The sequence below is a fragment of the Phasianus colchicus genome, chromosome 1, assembly GCF_987193195.1.
Source record: "Phasianus colchicus chromosome 1, bPhaCol1.hap1.1, whole genome shotgun sequence".
NCBI lineage: Eukaryota > Metazoa > Chordata > Aves > Galliformes > Phasianidae > Phasianus > Phasianus colchicus.
In genome coordinates, this window is record NC_143436.1 from 95729668 (window position 1) to 95747699 (window position 18032).

Sequence of the window (18032 nt, forward strand, 5' to 3'; positions counted from 1 at the left end):
GAAAAACATGCCTTATTCACACCACTGACTAGAAAACTATTGCCAATGACTAAATAAGAAGAATAGCAAAAGTACATTAAAAAAAAAAAACAACAAAAACAACACATCTTCAATAAATACATTAAAAAAAAAAAAAAAAAGGCTGTACCTACAGCTTGACTTCAGTTTAATTTCCATTGCTTAAAACAACACATAATGAGTATGCCAGACAGCTTCATATACCAGCATTGTCTAAATACTAATAGAAGTCAGGAATATATATATTTTACTTAACTATTAAACTAAAAAGAGAGCTTATTAAGAACACAGCACATATAAGAAACAGTGCTAGTGAAACCAAAGCACCAATTTGTCCAGAACTATTTAAACTTTCCTCCATCTAGATATCACTTCTGTTTACTTACACAGACTTGTGTCCTAGCAGACCTTATTCTCTCAAAGCCTGGAACTCAGAATCTCAATTGCAGTTCGGGGTAACAACATATTCTACCTATTTTCAAATAATAGTAATCAAAATCTTACTCATTATTTCTGAAATCAGAAACCAAATCTCCATTATATTCATGGGCAAGTCAGGGAATTACAGGTTATAGTAATCCCAACACACATGCTAAATAATCAGATTACATCCTACACCCACAGTTTCTTTTCCAATAGTGTGCAAATTATAATAGCAATTTCGTCTAATTTCTAGTATTTTAGAATACTGAAAGCAAGTTGCTTTGAATAAATGACGAAGGTGTACAGAAAATGGGCTGCAGGATTGAATCTAGAGAGTGGTGATCAATCGCTCAGTGTCTGGATGGAGATCAGTGATGAGCAGTGTGCCACAGGGTTCAGTACTAGGACCAATACTCTTTAATACCTTCATCAATTACATTGATAGTGGGGTCGAGTGCACCCTCAACAAGTTTGCTGATGACACCAAGCTCTAGGTTGCAGTTAACACACAAAAGGAACGTGAAGCCATCCAGAAGGATCTACGCAGGCTTGAGCAGTAAGCAATCATTGAATATACAGATGTTATAATTAAGAAATACACAGGAAAGTTAGGCTAAACAGGTTATCACACCAAAGAAGAATGGATAGAAAGCTTACCCTTGCCTTGGGCTCACTGAAAAAAAAACTACAAGAAGAGCAATCTCCAAGAGATCCTTTCCTATTGGTAGTCAGCTCTTAAATGAGGTCGAGGAGAGGTAGGAGCCAGACTCCACTGCTTCTAGTAGCACAGGAGAATTGTCTTCACCTGTGCTCCCAGGGCTGACTCATTGCTCGCTTCAGGTGGTCAATCAGAGGTTCAGGCTGTGATTCAGCAGTTCTCATACAAGCACTGAGCTCAGAAGAACCTCGTGAAGTTCAGCAAATCCATATGCAAGGTCGAGACACTCTTCATTACCAGTACAAGCTAGGGAATAAAATGATCGAGCATAGTCCTGCCAAAAAAGACGTGGGGGTGAACATGAGCCAGCAATGTGCTCATGTAGCCCAGAAAGCCAACCTTATCCTAGGCTGCATCAAAAGAAGCATGGCCAGCAGGTCAAGGGAGTTGATCCTTCCCCTCTACTCTGCGCTGATGGGGCCCCAGCCATAGAACTGCATCCAGATGTGGAGTCCTCAGTACAGGAGAGACACAGACCTCTTAGAGCACGTCCAGAGGAGGGCCACAAAAATGATCCAAGGGATGAAACACCTCTCCTGTGAGGACAGACTGAGAGAGCTGAGGCTGTTCGGCCCCAAGAGAAAAGGCTGTGAGGTGACCTGATAGTGATCTTTCAGTATCTAAAGGAGATCTTAAGGAAAGAAGGGAACAGACTCTTTAGCAGGGTCCGTGGTGATAGGACAAGGGGAATTGGCTTCAAGCTTAAAGAGATTTAGGTTGGATATAAGGGAAAAGTCTCTTACAGTGAGGGTGGTGAGGGACTAGAACAGGCTGCCCAGAGGGGTGGTGGATGCCTCATCCCTGAAGATGTTCGAGGCCAGGCCAGACAAGGCTCTAAGCAACCTGATTTAGCTGTAGATCTCCCCTTCATTGCAGAGAAATTGGACTAGAGGGACTAAAGTCCCTTCCAACTCTGAGGATTATATGATTCTATAAGTTGTAGCTGAAAAAAACCTGAATATTATTTTGTATTATATACTATGTTTTAAGTATGGTATCTCCCCAGGCTGCAAGGGAACCTCTGCTCCCACATCTGAAACACTTTCTCCCCTATTCTTCTTCTTTAAACCTGGTGCTCATAAAGCTTATCTCACTCTTTTTTTCCCTCACTACTAAGGTAGTGCTTTGCCCTGTGTTAAATTTTCCCATAGGGTCCACCAGCTTGGTTAATGGGCTCAATTTTGCCCTGAGTTGGGTTCATTGGAAACAGCTGTGTGTAGCACAAGGCAGTTCCTGTTCTTTTCTTCAGAACCCACCTACTTACAAAACAACGTCTTCTACACCAAGCACAAAAATCCAAACTGGCTTGACAACAAGGATTGTCTAGGACATGCTGGGTAACAAAGTCAGCAGTTATTTAATAATGGATAGATGTGGTGAGCAGAGACTGACAGAGAAATTGCAGTGCAAGTGCTCTAAGCTAGTTCTGCAACTGGTCCCTCGGCATGAAAAATGCTAAATCTTGCTATTTTTAAAACATTTTGCTTTAAGTTGATCTCTTAATTTTGACCATCTCAATTATAAAAGTATGTGTATGTGAAATTTATATCAATGACATTAAAGAGATAAAGGAAGAAGTCATACTATGAGGGATGTGAGAAGTGTTTTAGTATTGACATAAGCAATAATTGATTAGGTTTCTCAGTCTCTGCTTCCAGAAATTCTGATGTATTCCACTTAGGATTACTAGTTAGCTTTCATTTCCTTTCAAATTTTGCCTCTGGATAAGCTCAACTATTCCCAAGAAGAAACACTGATAAAGTACATTTGTCATGCGAACAACCATAATAAGGTAATTCATCATAGTCTGTCAGAGTTTTATTCCAGGAAGACTGCTGCATTTTTATCCTTACTTAAAAATCTGCTGTCACTCCTGCTGAAAATTTTGGTAGACACTTTGGACATGTTTAAAAGCCCTTCCAAACTGATAGTGGCAGGTAATTAAGTTATCAGCTATCAAAGTCTTTTTTCACTCTGCAATGTTTATGACACCATGAACCTTTCTGGCTGGTTTAATCTGACCTGCTCAGAGTGTGCAATCCCTTGTTCTCTCCCTTTTCCTTTCTTAATAGTAGCCAATAACCAAAGTAATTCACTACGACAAATGAAGCTCTTCTGGAGAGTCTAATTGACCAATTTTGTTTTCTTTTCAAGTCTTGAAATCAACCACATCCTGAAATCCATTCTTCAGTACTACAATAACAAGAGTTACTACTTCAAAGCAAGGCAAGTTAGATTTTAGGTTTCTGAACAGAAGAATAAACAAACAGACTCAAAGTTGTGTGTGGGTGAAGATGGGAGTTGCAATTTAGGCTGTTAGTAATACTTAACTTCTTTCTTATATTTTCCAGGCAAAGTCAAATTTTGTTTTTCTGTGCAAGTTTGGCACTTTGCTAGCAGGTTGGGTAAAAATTACATATATACTTCCTGTATTTTCTCTTATATATTAATTTGTGGATATATTAATTTGTGGATATAAATACTCAATAATTTCTGCTTTCTGGCTCCAACATAGGCCCAAAATAGGGCATGCAATTTAACACTAGCGAATGCTTCTACAAATGGAAACGTACTGAAGGAAAATTTTCATTTCCTGAACACTATAAAAGAAAGAAAGGAGAAAATGGACTTAGTCTTTCAAATTTCTTGCCTTGTATGCAAACACAAACAGGAATCTTAATCCTTGAAGTTTGTCCAATAAAATTTTTTATCTGGATATTCAATAAAGCAATGAAAGCCTGAAGACGAGGTGATCTTAGAAAACTTGAATCAATTTCCACTTCAGTCACAGCTGACAAAAAATTAGGGAGAGAAGTAAGATCTAATAAGTAAAATTAAAAGTAGTACCAAGTAAACCAACCCACTAATACACAAAGTAGACTGCTAACCATGCCATGCAGTCTCTGTATAAAATGTTTCATTAACAGCATTTCATTTATGAAAACATGAAGCCAAATATCACAAGATTTATCCTGAAGCAAGGCTTCATTGTGCCATGAAATATGAGAATTCAGCATTAGATAATAAACGAGTGCTCCTATTAATACTGTGAATATGGGAGGAAGCCCTGAGAGCTGTAGTTGGGTGAAAAAAACATTTTTAATATTTACTTGACTTTTATTAATATGTCTTCTGTAGGTCCTAAATGAAAATGGTGTATCTTAAAACTAAGAATCCTGAGGGTGCAAGAAGCCAAGTGAGTAATATTTCAGTCTAAAAAATGCCCTAGCTTCCAAGCACCATTTGTATTTTTTCTTACATGGAATAGTACAAATAAAGACAGAATTAGTCATATATTCAAAGATTCTCAAATGTTTGGAATTAAGAACATTTGTTGCCATTTTAGTGGATTTATAGATTTCCTGAAAGTTTAGATACTTAGAAGTAAAAGACAATTAAGAGGCTATAGCAAGCATTATTTTCAAAACCAGTCTTTAAGTATTTTCATGCTTAGTCCTTGTTTCTACATTAATTGCACATAATTTTACATTAATTGCACATAGAATCACGAGCCATTCACTCTGTGGTTCCAGGTTCAAAATGAACAGGCCTACCAAATAAGTAGATGTTCTAAAAGCATGAAAAGTAAGTTGTACACCCTCTGATTTCACATCTTCCACCTTGTGACTAAAGGTACTTCCATACTTCCTTTGCCAGGGCAATTCACCAGGCAAAGAAGTTTAGAGGTGTAAAGGGAAGCAGCCCCTGGCAAAGTGTAAAAGGACATAAACCAGCACATTCATTTAAAAATGACATAGCCTCTGATTTTTGATTGAGAAGTGTTTGTTTGTTTATTTGTTTGGCTGTTTAATAACCTAGTTGCTCTTAAGAGTCACAACTAGCCTGTGATATAGACATAATTAAGAAACAGAATCAGTAATTTTCAAAAGGTTCAAACAAGAGCTGAGCGTTCATATTCCACTTGATGTCAATATCTTATTCTAATTTATTCATATTCTGAGTAGAAAGACTAGTGTGTGCTCTGCTGTAACTATTTAGCATTAGGAAAAGCTGTATTACTCATATGGCTGTTATGAAAATTTGCCAAGATTGTAATGAAGGCAAAACTGTTGGAGTACATACAATGACTCAGAATTGCAAAGAATCCTAATTTATGTTTTCAAATAATATTAATTTTTAGTGTAAAAGCCTTATCAACGATATGGCAGAGCCAAGCTTAGCTCTTATTGAAAAAGGGAGCTGGAGACCACAACAACAAATTTCACGACACTGGATTTTAAACTGCAGACTATTATCCCCCAAAAAGTCATTCTACCCAGGGGGTTATAAAGACTTTATAAACAATGTGAAGCCACAAAGTGTTTGACTTGTTGTTTCCCACAAGCCACTAAATTAGGGTGCCAAAGCACACTATTATCAGAGTGATGAAACTACAAGGTTGATGAGAAGGAATACAAATACAGGTAGGAAACATTTCATATCAGATTTCCAAGGGGAATTCTTGATACCAGGTAGACTGATTCTTTACTCAACATTTCTCTATATGTGGCCCATCATTAGTTTTAATTATTTCTGACACTCTGTCTATCATACTGGACCCTCAGAGAAAAGAAATGAGCCTCTTCATTTGAAAGGTGAAAAGAACAAAGATCATATTAAGATGCCAGAAATAATTAAACCACATGATCTTCTTCACTATAAACCCCATGAAGGATCCCATTAAATACTTGCAACTACTGGTGTGACTACAAAAATCTCCTCATTAGCTATGAAAGACAACTAGCAGCATCTTAATTTTGGCATTTCAATTTCACTAGTTCATTGTATATGCTTGTTCCAGACTTAACATCAGCAATTGTCGATTGTCTGATAATTATGAGTGTGTCAGAAATAGATAATTAATGAGGGCTACTTACCCGAGTAGCTGAGTCCAGCCATTCCCTAACTATTTCTCTTTGAGTGGTTGGGAAAGTTGTTTGTTAAAGGTACATTTAACCTTTTTCTGAAGGTCATGTTTGTACTGTAACAAAACTTACTCAGCTTTTCTTCTGAAAGCTTATACCAATCAGTTCAAATCAAAAGCTTTGGAAAGTACAAATTACATTCTCTTTCTTTCCAGATTACTGGGAGAAACACTAGTCTCAAGAAAAATTAAGCAGGGAAGTCTAACAGTCTGTATTTTCTTATCTTAATAGAATTTTACAACAGCAATGAATGCTTCAGAAACACTACTAAGGAGAAAAGTTAATTGGCAGAAGATTATAAATTGTTTTGTATATTCAGCAAAATAAGTACAAGATAATTTATTTTTATATTCCAAACTATAACTCAGTGGGAAGAGGCAAAGACTGCAAAAACAATTTAAAATACTTTTCCTACAAGAAATATTATTTTGTGAAATATTAACTTATCAATACACTTTCATAACAAGCAGTGATACATTAAAATAGTGCTTTTTCTCTCTATTTCTACACAGAATGCACTTACCAAGTAAGTTTTTGGCTATACACAATTGCCTATGTATATAGAAGTAGAATAATATTAAGCTAACATGTTCTCAATTTTATTAACTAAGTGCTTTATTTTTCCCATGTGATCTCATTGGCAATGTCCAGACAGTATCTCTTTCCTGAAGTATTAATAAATGTCATGAAGACATGATAAAATGCAACCATTTTAGCATTTCCACTGACTTTGGTAAATCAAGCTGTATCTACTATTTTCAGCCAATAAGACTGATCACTTCAAAATGTGCCAGAGTAAATATTATAATATTTCTAGCATCCTCAGGACTCAAAGAGAGCTGAGTTCATTCTCTCTGTGTTCTTTCACCATTCAATAGTTTCCAAAGCAATACTCCAGTGGATCTTTGTGTCAGAAGAATATAGTAAGTAAATTAAATTATTGTATTTCTACTGGGACCAGCACATATGTCATATATTATATGGAGTGATTATGTTGTGATTTTGTTATTGCCAGACTTTACACTGAAATTATGTTATTTGACACGTTCTCATATGTTAAAAGTAATTAAAATAAAAGATAGTGGCAGAATGGTGACTTCATGTGCTAATTGTAACTTCAGTTCTCCGTTTGGTACCTAGCACTGCCACACGTGTCTGTGTGCGTATGAGACATTAAAGGCAAAATTTGTGGTCCAACTTGAACAAGAATGTGATATGGACCGTGAAATAAATCTCCAAGATATTTTGTCTTCCAATCTATTATTCTACTCCCTTGAGTCATGTGCAGACACTTGACTTAAATACCTAAATGTGGCATAATCAGTTCAGCAATACTGAAGCAGTTCATACAAAAATATAGGGGGTTTGTAATTACGGAGGGGGGGTGAAGGAAGAAAAAATGAATTCAGAGAACTTATTCTGCAAATTTTCAGCTAGAATGCCAGCAAAGTACAGCGGAGTCATTTTTACTACCAATCTAGATATGCACAAAAGGCAATGTTCTGTGTAAATACTTCTGCTTTAGCAGAAGAGCTGAATTCAGTAATAAGGTATTGGCATAGGTACAAAATCTTAAGTTTATACAGAAATGCATCTGCTTCACTCCACTAGCCTTAGGAAATGACTTAAATGCAACTTATCAAGAGATCTGCAAACAAGAATGGAACAAGCTATTGAGAACACCTTATATTTAAATATCATATCTAGTAATTGTTACAGCATCCATCAGATTTTTGCAGCATTCAGAACTGTTAAAATGCATTTTCTAAAACATAATTTGAAATAAAAAAAAGAAAGAAAATAGACATCTTAAGCATTCATATATCAGTAGGTATGTTTGAATGCAAGAAAAGCATCTTTCTGTCTCTGACAGAATAATAAAAGGTAAAATCTTCAAACTGTAGCAAGAGGGGAAAAAAAAAAAAAGAGAAAGAGAGCAAGCCCAACTTATTACACTGTATATCACTTGAAAATGTTTAAAAGACACCCTGAAATAGTTTATTTAGTATGAGTGATCATACTAAGAGGTTCAATTAGAAAATTTCCATTCACAAGACTTTCCTCTTATAGAATAGTCTTTCAGAAACAGTATTCTCACTGAACTACATTTCAAGATCAGAAGGATCTTTATTCTCCTAATTGCAATTTGAGATAAAGAAATGACCCACTTTGCCAAAAATTACCCACTCGTCTTTAAAGATACTGTACTCCAGAAGTTCTTTCATCCAGTGGCAATCACTATTTTGATCTATTGTCACAACACAGAAAATAGTGGTTTACTTTACATAAATGGAAGAGAAATAGTGGCTCTTGAAAACAAATATTATCCTTCATTTTACTGAGATTGTAGAATTGGCCAGTCGAGATGTAAATCAACCATTTAGTAGAAAAAAACATATAGCTGTTGCTGTGGTAATTAATGGAAACGGACTGTTTCTGTTTTCCAGAGCTTGATTTATCCTTCTGAATGCAATGAATTCCACAAGGGTCTCACTTTGCTTACTAAACTGAGAAGTGATGTCCTTTCATAGCACAGAAAATAAGATCACCATCTGTTTCTTTGCAAAGACTTTATCTGAAGAGATTGCAGTTAAAGCAAAATAAGTTCTGAGAAAAAAAAAAAATAGGAAAAATGTAATTTGAAGTTGTCACTATATATAAAAAAAAAAAAAAAAAAAAAAAAAAAAAAAAAAAAAAAAAAAAAAAAAGATGGATAATGGTGGGTGGTCTGACAGCTTGTCTGAAAACATATGGCTTGGTCCAAGACCCAGTGAAGTTAGGAGAAGTTTCTGTTTTCCTAAAGATATTTCAGTTACAGGCAAGGACTTATATAATTCATTAAGGCTGCAGAAATAGAGCCATCTTGTTAGCAGTACTTACGAGATTTTTTGTTTTGTTTTGTCATTTGTAGACATGGAAGTTTGTTATTTAAATATTGTGACATTTCCAAATACATTGTATGTTACCATAAACTCCAATTTATAGCAAAAACAAACTGCTTCAAGCTTTGCTGGATGTGGCAAGAGGAAACTGAAGGTGTCTAAGGAGTAAATGGATGCCAGCTTGTTAGCTGTGGGAAGAGGCTGAGGCAATGAATGTTGTGAACCTGTATAATGAGGAGCTGGGTTCCAGGGAGGGATGAGAGATTCAGAAGGCAGATGAGAAAAAGGAGCAGAAGCAAAGATAATTTGTGTTTTGAGAGAGTCTGGGCATATTACAGTACAACAGGAACTTATGGTAAGCAGGGCATTGCAGGAAGATAACTAGAGGTGCTGAGTAATTAGGCAGCAGTCAGACACCTGGGAAAGATGTGGAGTTGTCCTGGCCGTCAGAAAATAAGAACTCATGAATAACTCCACCAGGACCAGACTGCCAGACCCCAGAACAAGAAAAGTTTCAGTCCTTTTAAGAGGAATCAAAAAAAGCTAACTACAGACACTTTACTATACTTGCAACTTTTTTTAGCGTGATTGCTGAAATGCTGGAGTAATGTCTTCTCAATTAACTCCGCAGGAGTTACAGCTTCTGTTTCTTCTTGCCCCCATAACACCACTTACTTTGTATCAGCATAAGCACTTGTGTGTCTGTACACAGAATACTAGGGAATTAATTCAGCTGATAAATAACATTTGTTACTGAATTCACAGCCTCATCATGTAAATACTCATTCTCACTCAAGGCAAACCATTATGCAGGGGTATATGTGCCTGAGGCAGCAACTACTTTCCGGAGGGCATGCACACATGGAAGTGAACAAGTATGTGTGCGAGGACTTGAAAAAGAACCAGAAGAATCTGAAAGCGCTAGGTCTCCTTTTCTGTTCAATAAACATAGCAAAGACTGTGCCTGCCTTCTTCAGGATTAAAATGCAAGTGACCACGAAGGCTCAGGGACTGCCATTTCTGTTCAGCATTACTTGCAACATGTGCTTGCGGAAATAGATTAACTAGAAAATCACCATCGTTAGTGTGTTTCTGCTTTTGTCTTGACTTGATGATTCAAAACAAGACCCAACCTACCAACCAAAAGAAAAATAAAACACCTAATTTTGGTTTAAGAACTTACTTCCAATAATTTCCAGAGCAGCCTCTCCAATTTTTGTTCTGTACCTGTATGTATATAATTTGCAGATCAAAATCACAGAATCACAGGCTAAATCACAGAATGGCCAGGGTTGGAAGGGACATCAAGGATCATGAATCTCCAACCCCCCTGCCACATGCACGGCCACCAACTTCCACATTTAATACTAGACCAGGCTGCCCAGAACCCCATCCATTCTGGCCTTGAACACTTCCAGGGATGAGGCTTCCACAACCTCTCTGGGCAGCCTGTTCCAGCACCTCACCACTCTCTCTGTAAAGAATTTCCCCCTGACGACCAACCTAAATCTCCCCTCACTCAACTTAAAATCATTTTCCCTCATCCTCCTGTTATCAACCCTTTCAAAGAGATGATTCTCCTCCTGTTTGTAGGCTCCCTTTAGGTACTGAAAGGCTGCAATGAGGTCACCCCGCAGCCTTCTTTTCTCCAGGCTGAACAAGCCCAGCTCCCTCAGCCTGTCCTCATAGGGGAGGTGCTCCAGTCCCTTGATCATCTCCATGGCCCTCCTCTGGACCCTTTCCAACAGCTCCCTGTCTTTCTTGTACTGGGGGCTCCAGACCTGGACACAGTACTCCAGAGAGTAGGTTCTTATTTATCTACAGGTTTAGTAAGGTAAATTACATTTTCCCCTTAAAACAACTATCCTTCTAAATACACTACACTCATAATTCTTTGGTTTGAATTTTTGTGATCATGCAAGTCAAATGTTCTCTAGTATAAAAGGTATGTGCAATTTATAGATACACGATCTTCTTTCACCACTTTATTATTAACATTATACAATGTACACGGTTCTACTAAGAAGACTTTTAAACCTGGCATTTCAAACAGCAGAAGAAACAAATGTAAAACAAGCCAAAAATTCTTTCTTTGGCTGTTGCTCAGTTGTCAAAGAAACAGAGAAGCTTACAGGCCAAGTTTATGAGATTTTCACCACTGACCGAAATATTCTATCTTTCCTCTTGCTTTACTTCTTAGTTGTGGACACTATCATAAACAAAGTATCCAAACCATATTGATAATAGGGGATAAAATCTCCCAAATTCAACTCTTCAATTCATGTGGAAAGATTTCACTAGTGTTAAAATATTACAGGGAGTCTTAGGCAACTATGAGAAAAAGGAAAAATATGTTAATTAGCTTAGAAAATAAATTAGGCCTTAGTTCATATACACGTTTTCTCCTCCCACTTTAACTAAAAATGTACTTGAGGTCTAAGCTGGTGTTTTCTTTAAGTGAAATGAGTGTTATCTTTACCTTGTGTCCATTAACTACTCAGACAGCTATGACTGGAACTCTCTTGAACTCCAGCTGCACATGGTGTCAACTGTAACAGAAGTTCACATAATAAAGTGCCCTCTTGTTCTACAAGAGCAGATACTGCTCAGAAGGTATATATATACTTAGACACTTTGCTGTCCTTGCTACTTGTCACTGTCACTGAAAAGCATTACTGCATTTGGCATCAATAGTCTGGTGAATTACATCATCATGATCACATTCATAATTGACAAGAAAGAGAGAAAGGAAGAGAGAAAGAAAAAAAAAAAAAAAAAAAAAAAACTGTAGGGCTTACAGCTAGATTCCTGAACCCCTGTTTTGTCAAGTACCCCATCAGCAGACTGAATACCTATAGCTCTACTTCGTTAAAATGCATTCTGATTAACACCTCAGACTCCCCAGCCCAAACCAACCCTAAGCCATTTAAAATTATCAAGTCTGCAGCTACAGTGACTAATTTCAACTACTTAAATTTTGAAGCACTCACCAAAGCATTTTTAACATCATGAAGAGTTAGTGTGCATTATTAAATTAGTAACATGACACAGGCCTCCTCAGGATGAAGGATGCAGAAGAATTAGAGACTACATAATTAGAGCAGAGAAGAAAGATCAAGAGAGAGGTCCCAGCATAGCGAGTCTGCACAGTGCTGAGAGAAATTTGTTCTGTTCTGGAAGCAGTCTGGCCACATTAACATGCTGCACTGCTATGCCAATAAACCTCTTCAGGCAAGGCTGCCCTGAGTGTAACTGGGTAATAAGTGGCTCAACTGAGGTCGTGAATCGACAAGCCCCAGATCTTGCATTCCTGAACATTCTGTTCCAGAACTACCTAACATTAGGTCTTGTGAAGCTTTTCTTTGATCAAATCTCATTGCGCTGCTATGCTTATCTCTCAGACAGGATCTATTTACTGCTAAGCTTCCTCAGCGTGAAAAGAGATCAGATGCAGCCTCTGACTTTAGGACTTCTAGAAGAGTGTTTAAGAAGAAATTCTTTTTGTAAAGTATTCCACAGAGATTTAAGATCTTACTTTCTTGCTGCAACTCAAGAAAAAAAGAAAAAAAAGGAAAAAAAAGAAAAAAAAAAAAGAAAAAAAAAAAAGGAAAACAAGGGAAAAAAAAGAAAAGGAATAGATTTTCTTGACTGTGTATTTGCTTACAAGCACCAGTTACTGAATGCCATAAATTAGTTTTTAGGTTAACTTTTCTAAGCCACTGATGACTCAAAAGAAATTTTCCAGCATTTCTCAATTGTACTCAGCATAGCCCTATATATGCAGACTATCGTAACACACCCCTCAGTACTTTCTTGGCTGGTTCATTTCCTCTTGCCATATGTAGCCAAATTCATAAGTGTGCTCCCTACACCTTTTGCACAGATACAGGCTTTTCTTCTGAGAGAGGAGTCTCTCTTATCGCCTTTCACCCGTATCCATCATTCTTCTTTCCTTTTCCAAATTGTGAGTCTGAAGCCACTGTCAAACAACCTGGCCATCAATTCTGTCAAAATGTCTTTTGTCAAAATGCTAGATGATCCCTCAGATGGTCACCACCTCACTTGGCAAAGCTGCTGTTCACCCTGGGCCAACTTCTTTAATGCAGCCACTCTCCTACCCAAGTGGACCTATTCAAATGCCAATGAGCTTTTTAGTAATCTTTTCACTGGCCCTAGCCATTGATTGCCAGTCATAAACGAAGTCCATGGAAATGGAGAATGCCAGTGATAAGCGGCTAATCCTTGGAGACCAGGTGAGAAGCAAGACACACATGCATAAAATAATCAGGTGAACCATGCCATGATATTTCATAAAACTTATGTGGAAACCTCTTCAGTTTTTTAAGTCTTAGTTATACATAAAGATGACAAAAATCCAGAACTCTTTTTCTGTTAAAAGAAACCCGGAAGGCTTTGTGCCTTGGAATAAAGAAAGACATAAAATTTCTACATAAACTCCTGGATGCTATAAAAAAGCAAGTTTTCAATTTCTGATCCTGCACACACTCAGGAAGTATGCCCCACTTGTTCAGCCTATAAATTTTCAAGGTTATCTGGAAAGTAAAGAATAAAATGACTGCTTCTTCTAAGAAAAACAAAACAAAACAAAACAAAAAAACATAACAGCAAGGAAGAATTTTTTTTTTTTTTTTTTTTTAAACTCCTCCAGGTATTCTTATGCATGCAACTTAAAAAGTTAAACAGGTTCAGACATTATACTCTACCATATTTTTTAAATAAATTTAAAATTCAGTTTGATTAAAGTCCAGCGCACAATATTTTGGGATATAACCATAACATTTCTCACGGTTTTGAAAGATGTTGCTAGATATGAGCTATGGAACCAATTAGAGCACCAGTTCAGTCTGAAGAAAAATGAGCCTCCATAAATAGAGTACTTGTATCATATAAAAGAAAAAGCAGTCATACCCATAATGCCAAACTACAACATCAACACAGAATTGAAACAGGATTTTCAAGGAAATATGACAGTGCCAAATGAAATACCTGCAAACATGCTGTGCCGAAGATTTTACACTGATCTCTATATTTCAGCTATCCAACACAGGCATCCCAATAAGTAGTTCACAGATGAGGCTCTGCACAAAATATAACTGAACTGTCTAGTACCAGTAAAAAAAATGAATTAAATCTATCTCATTTTCTTTTTATTTCTTTCTCCTTCCTTAGAGGCTCAAAACCATTCAAATAATTTAGCTATGCCATCTCTCCCCTTTCTTATATACTACCCCTTTCAATCAAAAAAAAAGAACAACAGAGAAGAAAGGCAACAAGACTGAATGCACATATGTTCTAGTTGTTTCTGAAATACAACAACGTGATGGCACTACACTGAACATAGGAAAAAAAGATAAAAAATAGTGATTTAAGACCATTCAGAATGACTTTTGTTCAACTGTCTGCTTCAGTTCATCTACCAGTTACATCACTTCTTTTAAAGTTACAAAATGTTATGCTGCAGCTTTTTCTTCATCAGGAATAGCACTTCAGCTATTTTTTTTTTTAATTATTAATTTATTATTATTATTATTTTTTAGCATTTTCAATCCTTTCCAGCTTATTTTGAGGGACAACTTTCTTCCAGCTCACAAAGAATGTTAATGACATCAAGAGTTTGCTCATGAGGGCTCCTGTAATGAAATCTTTGCACAGTGCTTTTAAAATAATTCAATATTTTTCAGGAGGCAAACTAAACAAGATTCACCCCTCCTCCTGATACAGCTGATCTCCCTCCTTCCCCTTACCATGCACCTTTTTATTGTGATTTTCAGAAACATTACAAAGCAAAATCTCTTGCTTGTCTTGTGTTCATCAGTGAGAATGGAAATGGCTCATACCAAGTTGGAAACACGTCAAAATGCCCTTTCTGTCTTGTTAATGAAATCCTTCTGATGTACAAAAAGCATTTATTCACCATCTTAATAGTCACATTGCACGTAGATTTTATCTGGCTAGAGACTCATTTATTTCAATGAGAAACTAATCTCTTTTGTGGGATTCACAGAAAGGATTTGAATTTAAAAATAAATAAAATGAACTGTTTACCTGCACACAGATAATAATACCTTTGGAAATGCCATCTATGGATACGACTACTGAAACATGAAGCATTAGTCTAGCACATTTAAGAGTCCACGATATAAAAATATAATGAGTTTATGCTCTAGACTAGCACATAACAAATAAAAACAAAGTTAAAATTAGATTCCAGATACACCCAGAAAAAAATAATAGAAAAACGTAGAAAGTGTTCTTAGAGAAAGGTTTTGAAAATGTATGGAAAAAGCTCCTGCTTGAAGCTTAACAAATTTCATTTGACGGGACTGACCTGACATAAGGTTGGCAGTGGATGCAACTGTAGCCTTAATTGAATGAGCTTGGACATCTGTCTCAGCTGTCAATCCTTCTAATGCTAAGATTGATAGATGCAAGCTAATCGCCAATTAGAGGCAGCTCTTTCAGATACAGGCAGTGATTTGGGAAGCTGCACAAACTCACACAGAGGTGGCTGGAGTGAGTGCGCAGAAGGGAGAGGAAGGTTTATCTTTGTTTGTTTCCAGACAGTGACCAAAGATCTTTTCAGACTCAATTATTTCAGCAAAGTGTCACAGAATTGGAGAAGCACAGGCACTGAAAGGCACCTCTGGAGATCATAGAGTTCAACCCCACTGCTAAAGCAGTTCCCTACAGTACCTTGTGAAGAAAGTCTCCAGATGGATCTTGAATATCTTCAAAGAACACTATACTACCTCTCTGGGCAGCCTGTTCCAGTGCTCCATCACTCTGGCAGTAGAGAAGTTATTCCCAATTTTCAGATGGAACTTTCCATGTTCCATTTTGTGCCCATTGCCTCTTGTCCTGTTGCTGGGCACCAGTGAAAAGAGCCTGGTCTCATTCACTTGACGTTCACCCTTTAGCTATTAATAAGCATTTTTAAGATGTCCCTCCAGTCTTCTCCAGTCCTTACAGTCCCAGGTCTCTCTGCTTTTCCTCATAAGGGAGATGCTCAAGGCCCCTCAACATCCAGAGGATGATGGACTCTCTCTAGAAGTTTCCTGTCTTTCTTGAAAACAGGAGCCCAGAACTGTATACAGGATTTCAGATACGGCCTCACCAGGGCAGAATAAAGGTGGAAAATCACCTCCCTCACCCTGCTGGCCACACTTTTTTTTTCAACTCCAGATCTGTACTGATTCATGGAGTTATTCCTCCCCAGGACTCTACATATGCTCTTGATGAACTTCAAAATGTTCCTCTCCAGCCTGTCCAAGCCTCAATGAATCACAGCACAGCCTTCTGGTGTGTCAGCCACTCCTCCCAGCTCTATATCTTCAGTAAATTAGGGTGCATTCTATACTTTCATCCAGGGCAGTGATGAAGATGTTGAACAAGAGCAGACCCAGGATCAACCTATGGGGAACACTGATAGCTACACGTATCCAACTAGACTCTGCACCGCTGATCACAACCATCTGAGCTCTGACAATCAGCCAGTTCTCAAACCACCTCACCATCCACTCATCTAACCCACACACCCTAAACTTACCTATGAGAATTCAAAAGCCTTGCTAAAGTCAACGTGCATAGCAACCACTGCTCTCCCCCCATCTACCCAGACAGTTATGACATCACAGAAGGCTTCCAAGTTGATCCACATGGTGAATCCATGTTGACTACTCCTTGAATGGGAACTGTTGAATCACGGCCTGAACATCTGATTGATCACCTGAGGTGAGCAATGAGTCAGCCATGGTGGAAGGGGTGGAGCCTGGCCCAACCTCTTCTAGACCCATTTAAGAGTTGACTACCGGGGGAGGATTTCTTCTGGAGATCCTCTCCTCTGGTATTTCATAGCAAGCACAGGATATGGGTAAGCATTCTATCTATTCTGTTTTGGTATAATAACTGCTTAGCCAAACTCTCTGGTATATTTCATAATTATAACATCTGTACATTCATTAATTATACAACTCCTGATAACCTTCTTCTCTTCCACTTGCTTGAAAATGGCATCCCGAATAATCGGCTCCCACACCTTACTAGAGACAGATGTGAGGCTGACCAGCCTGTAGTTTCCTGGCTCTTCTTCCTTACCCTTTTTGAAGACAGGAGTGACAGTGTATTTCTTCCAGTCCTCAGGCATATCTCCTATTCTCTATGACCTTACAAAGATGATAGAGAGTGGTTCAACAAACACTTCTACCACCTCCCTCAGCACTTGTGGGTACATTCCATCAGGGCTCATGGATTTGTGTACTTTGGGTTTGCCTAGATGGTCTCTGACCAGATCCTTCTTGACCACAGGGAAGTCTTATTTTCCCCAGACTCTCACTCTTATCTCTAGGGTCTGGGATTCTTGAATGCCATTCTGTGTCAAAAGCACAATAATGAAGGCAAAAGAAAAACACTAGCTCTACAGCTGCATGACTAAGGGCTACCTCATCATAAGATAGTTTCAGGCTAACACCCAGTGCGGTTTTACTTACACAGCAATTAGCATCCTGTTGCTTTTGGAATACAAAATATTTCAGCATCACATAATGTGAATGCATTCATTGTCTGCATTTCTTTCTCCCTCCAAATAAAAATCTATTTTCCAGTACTTGTGTCTTTTTCACATCCTGCTCAACAGACTACTATTTATAATAAAAATCATTATGATCCCTTTTGTTTCTAATACATTTAAGCTCTTTCTGCACTGTCTTTGCTTTCTGCCAGTTAAATATTACGTTCTCATTTCCTCTATAAATATTCTGTTATTTTGTTACAATGCCCTTATGAACAACTTCCTTTTTCTTCCCAGTTTAGCAAATGATTTTTCATTTTCACTGGTCAGGACTTCCAAGCAGCTTGTCTCTTCTCTGCTTTTCCCCATTTATGGACTGTGAAATTACATTTCTGTGAACAGAGAACATGGCTTTTAAAATTTAGAGATATTAATATATATTTTCTGATTAAACAATATATTACTAATCTTTTGGTTCTCACACACGATACCATCATGGTAGAGTCCTTCAGGTATGCATGCTTATTTTGGAGATGCAA

The 18032-nt window shown here is 37.5% G+C and overlaps 1 protein-coding gene and 1 long non-coding RNA gene across 5 annotated transcripts in view; both read right to left on the minus strand.

Moving 5' to 3' along the window:
* Positions 1-1413, minus strand: part of LOC149919882 (uncharacterized) — a 31381-nt gene extending 29968 nt beyond the window's left edge. The window contains exon 1 of the long non-coding RNA XR_016458746.1: positions 1099-1413. This is a non-coding gene — a long non-coding RNA (uncharacterized LOC149919882). The remainder of the gene's footprint in view (positions 1-1098) is intronic.
* Positions 1-18032, minus strand: part of CADM2 (cell adhesion molecule 2) — a 627326-nt gene that overhangs the window by 347996 nt on the left and 261298 nt on the right. The gene's annotated exons all lie outside the window — the stretch shown is intronic.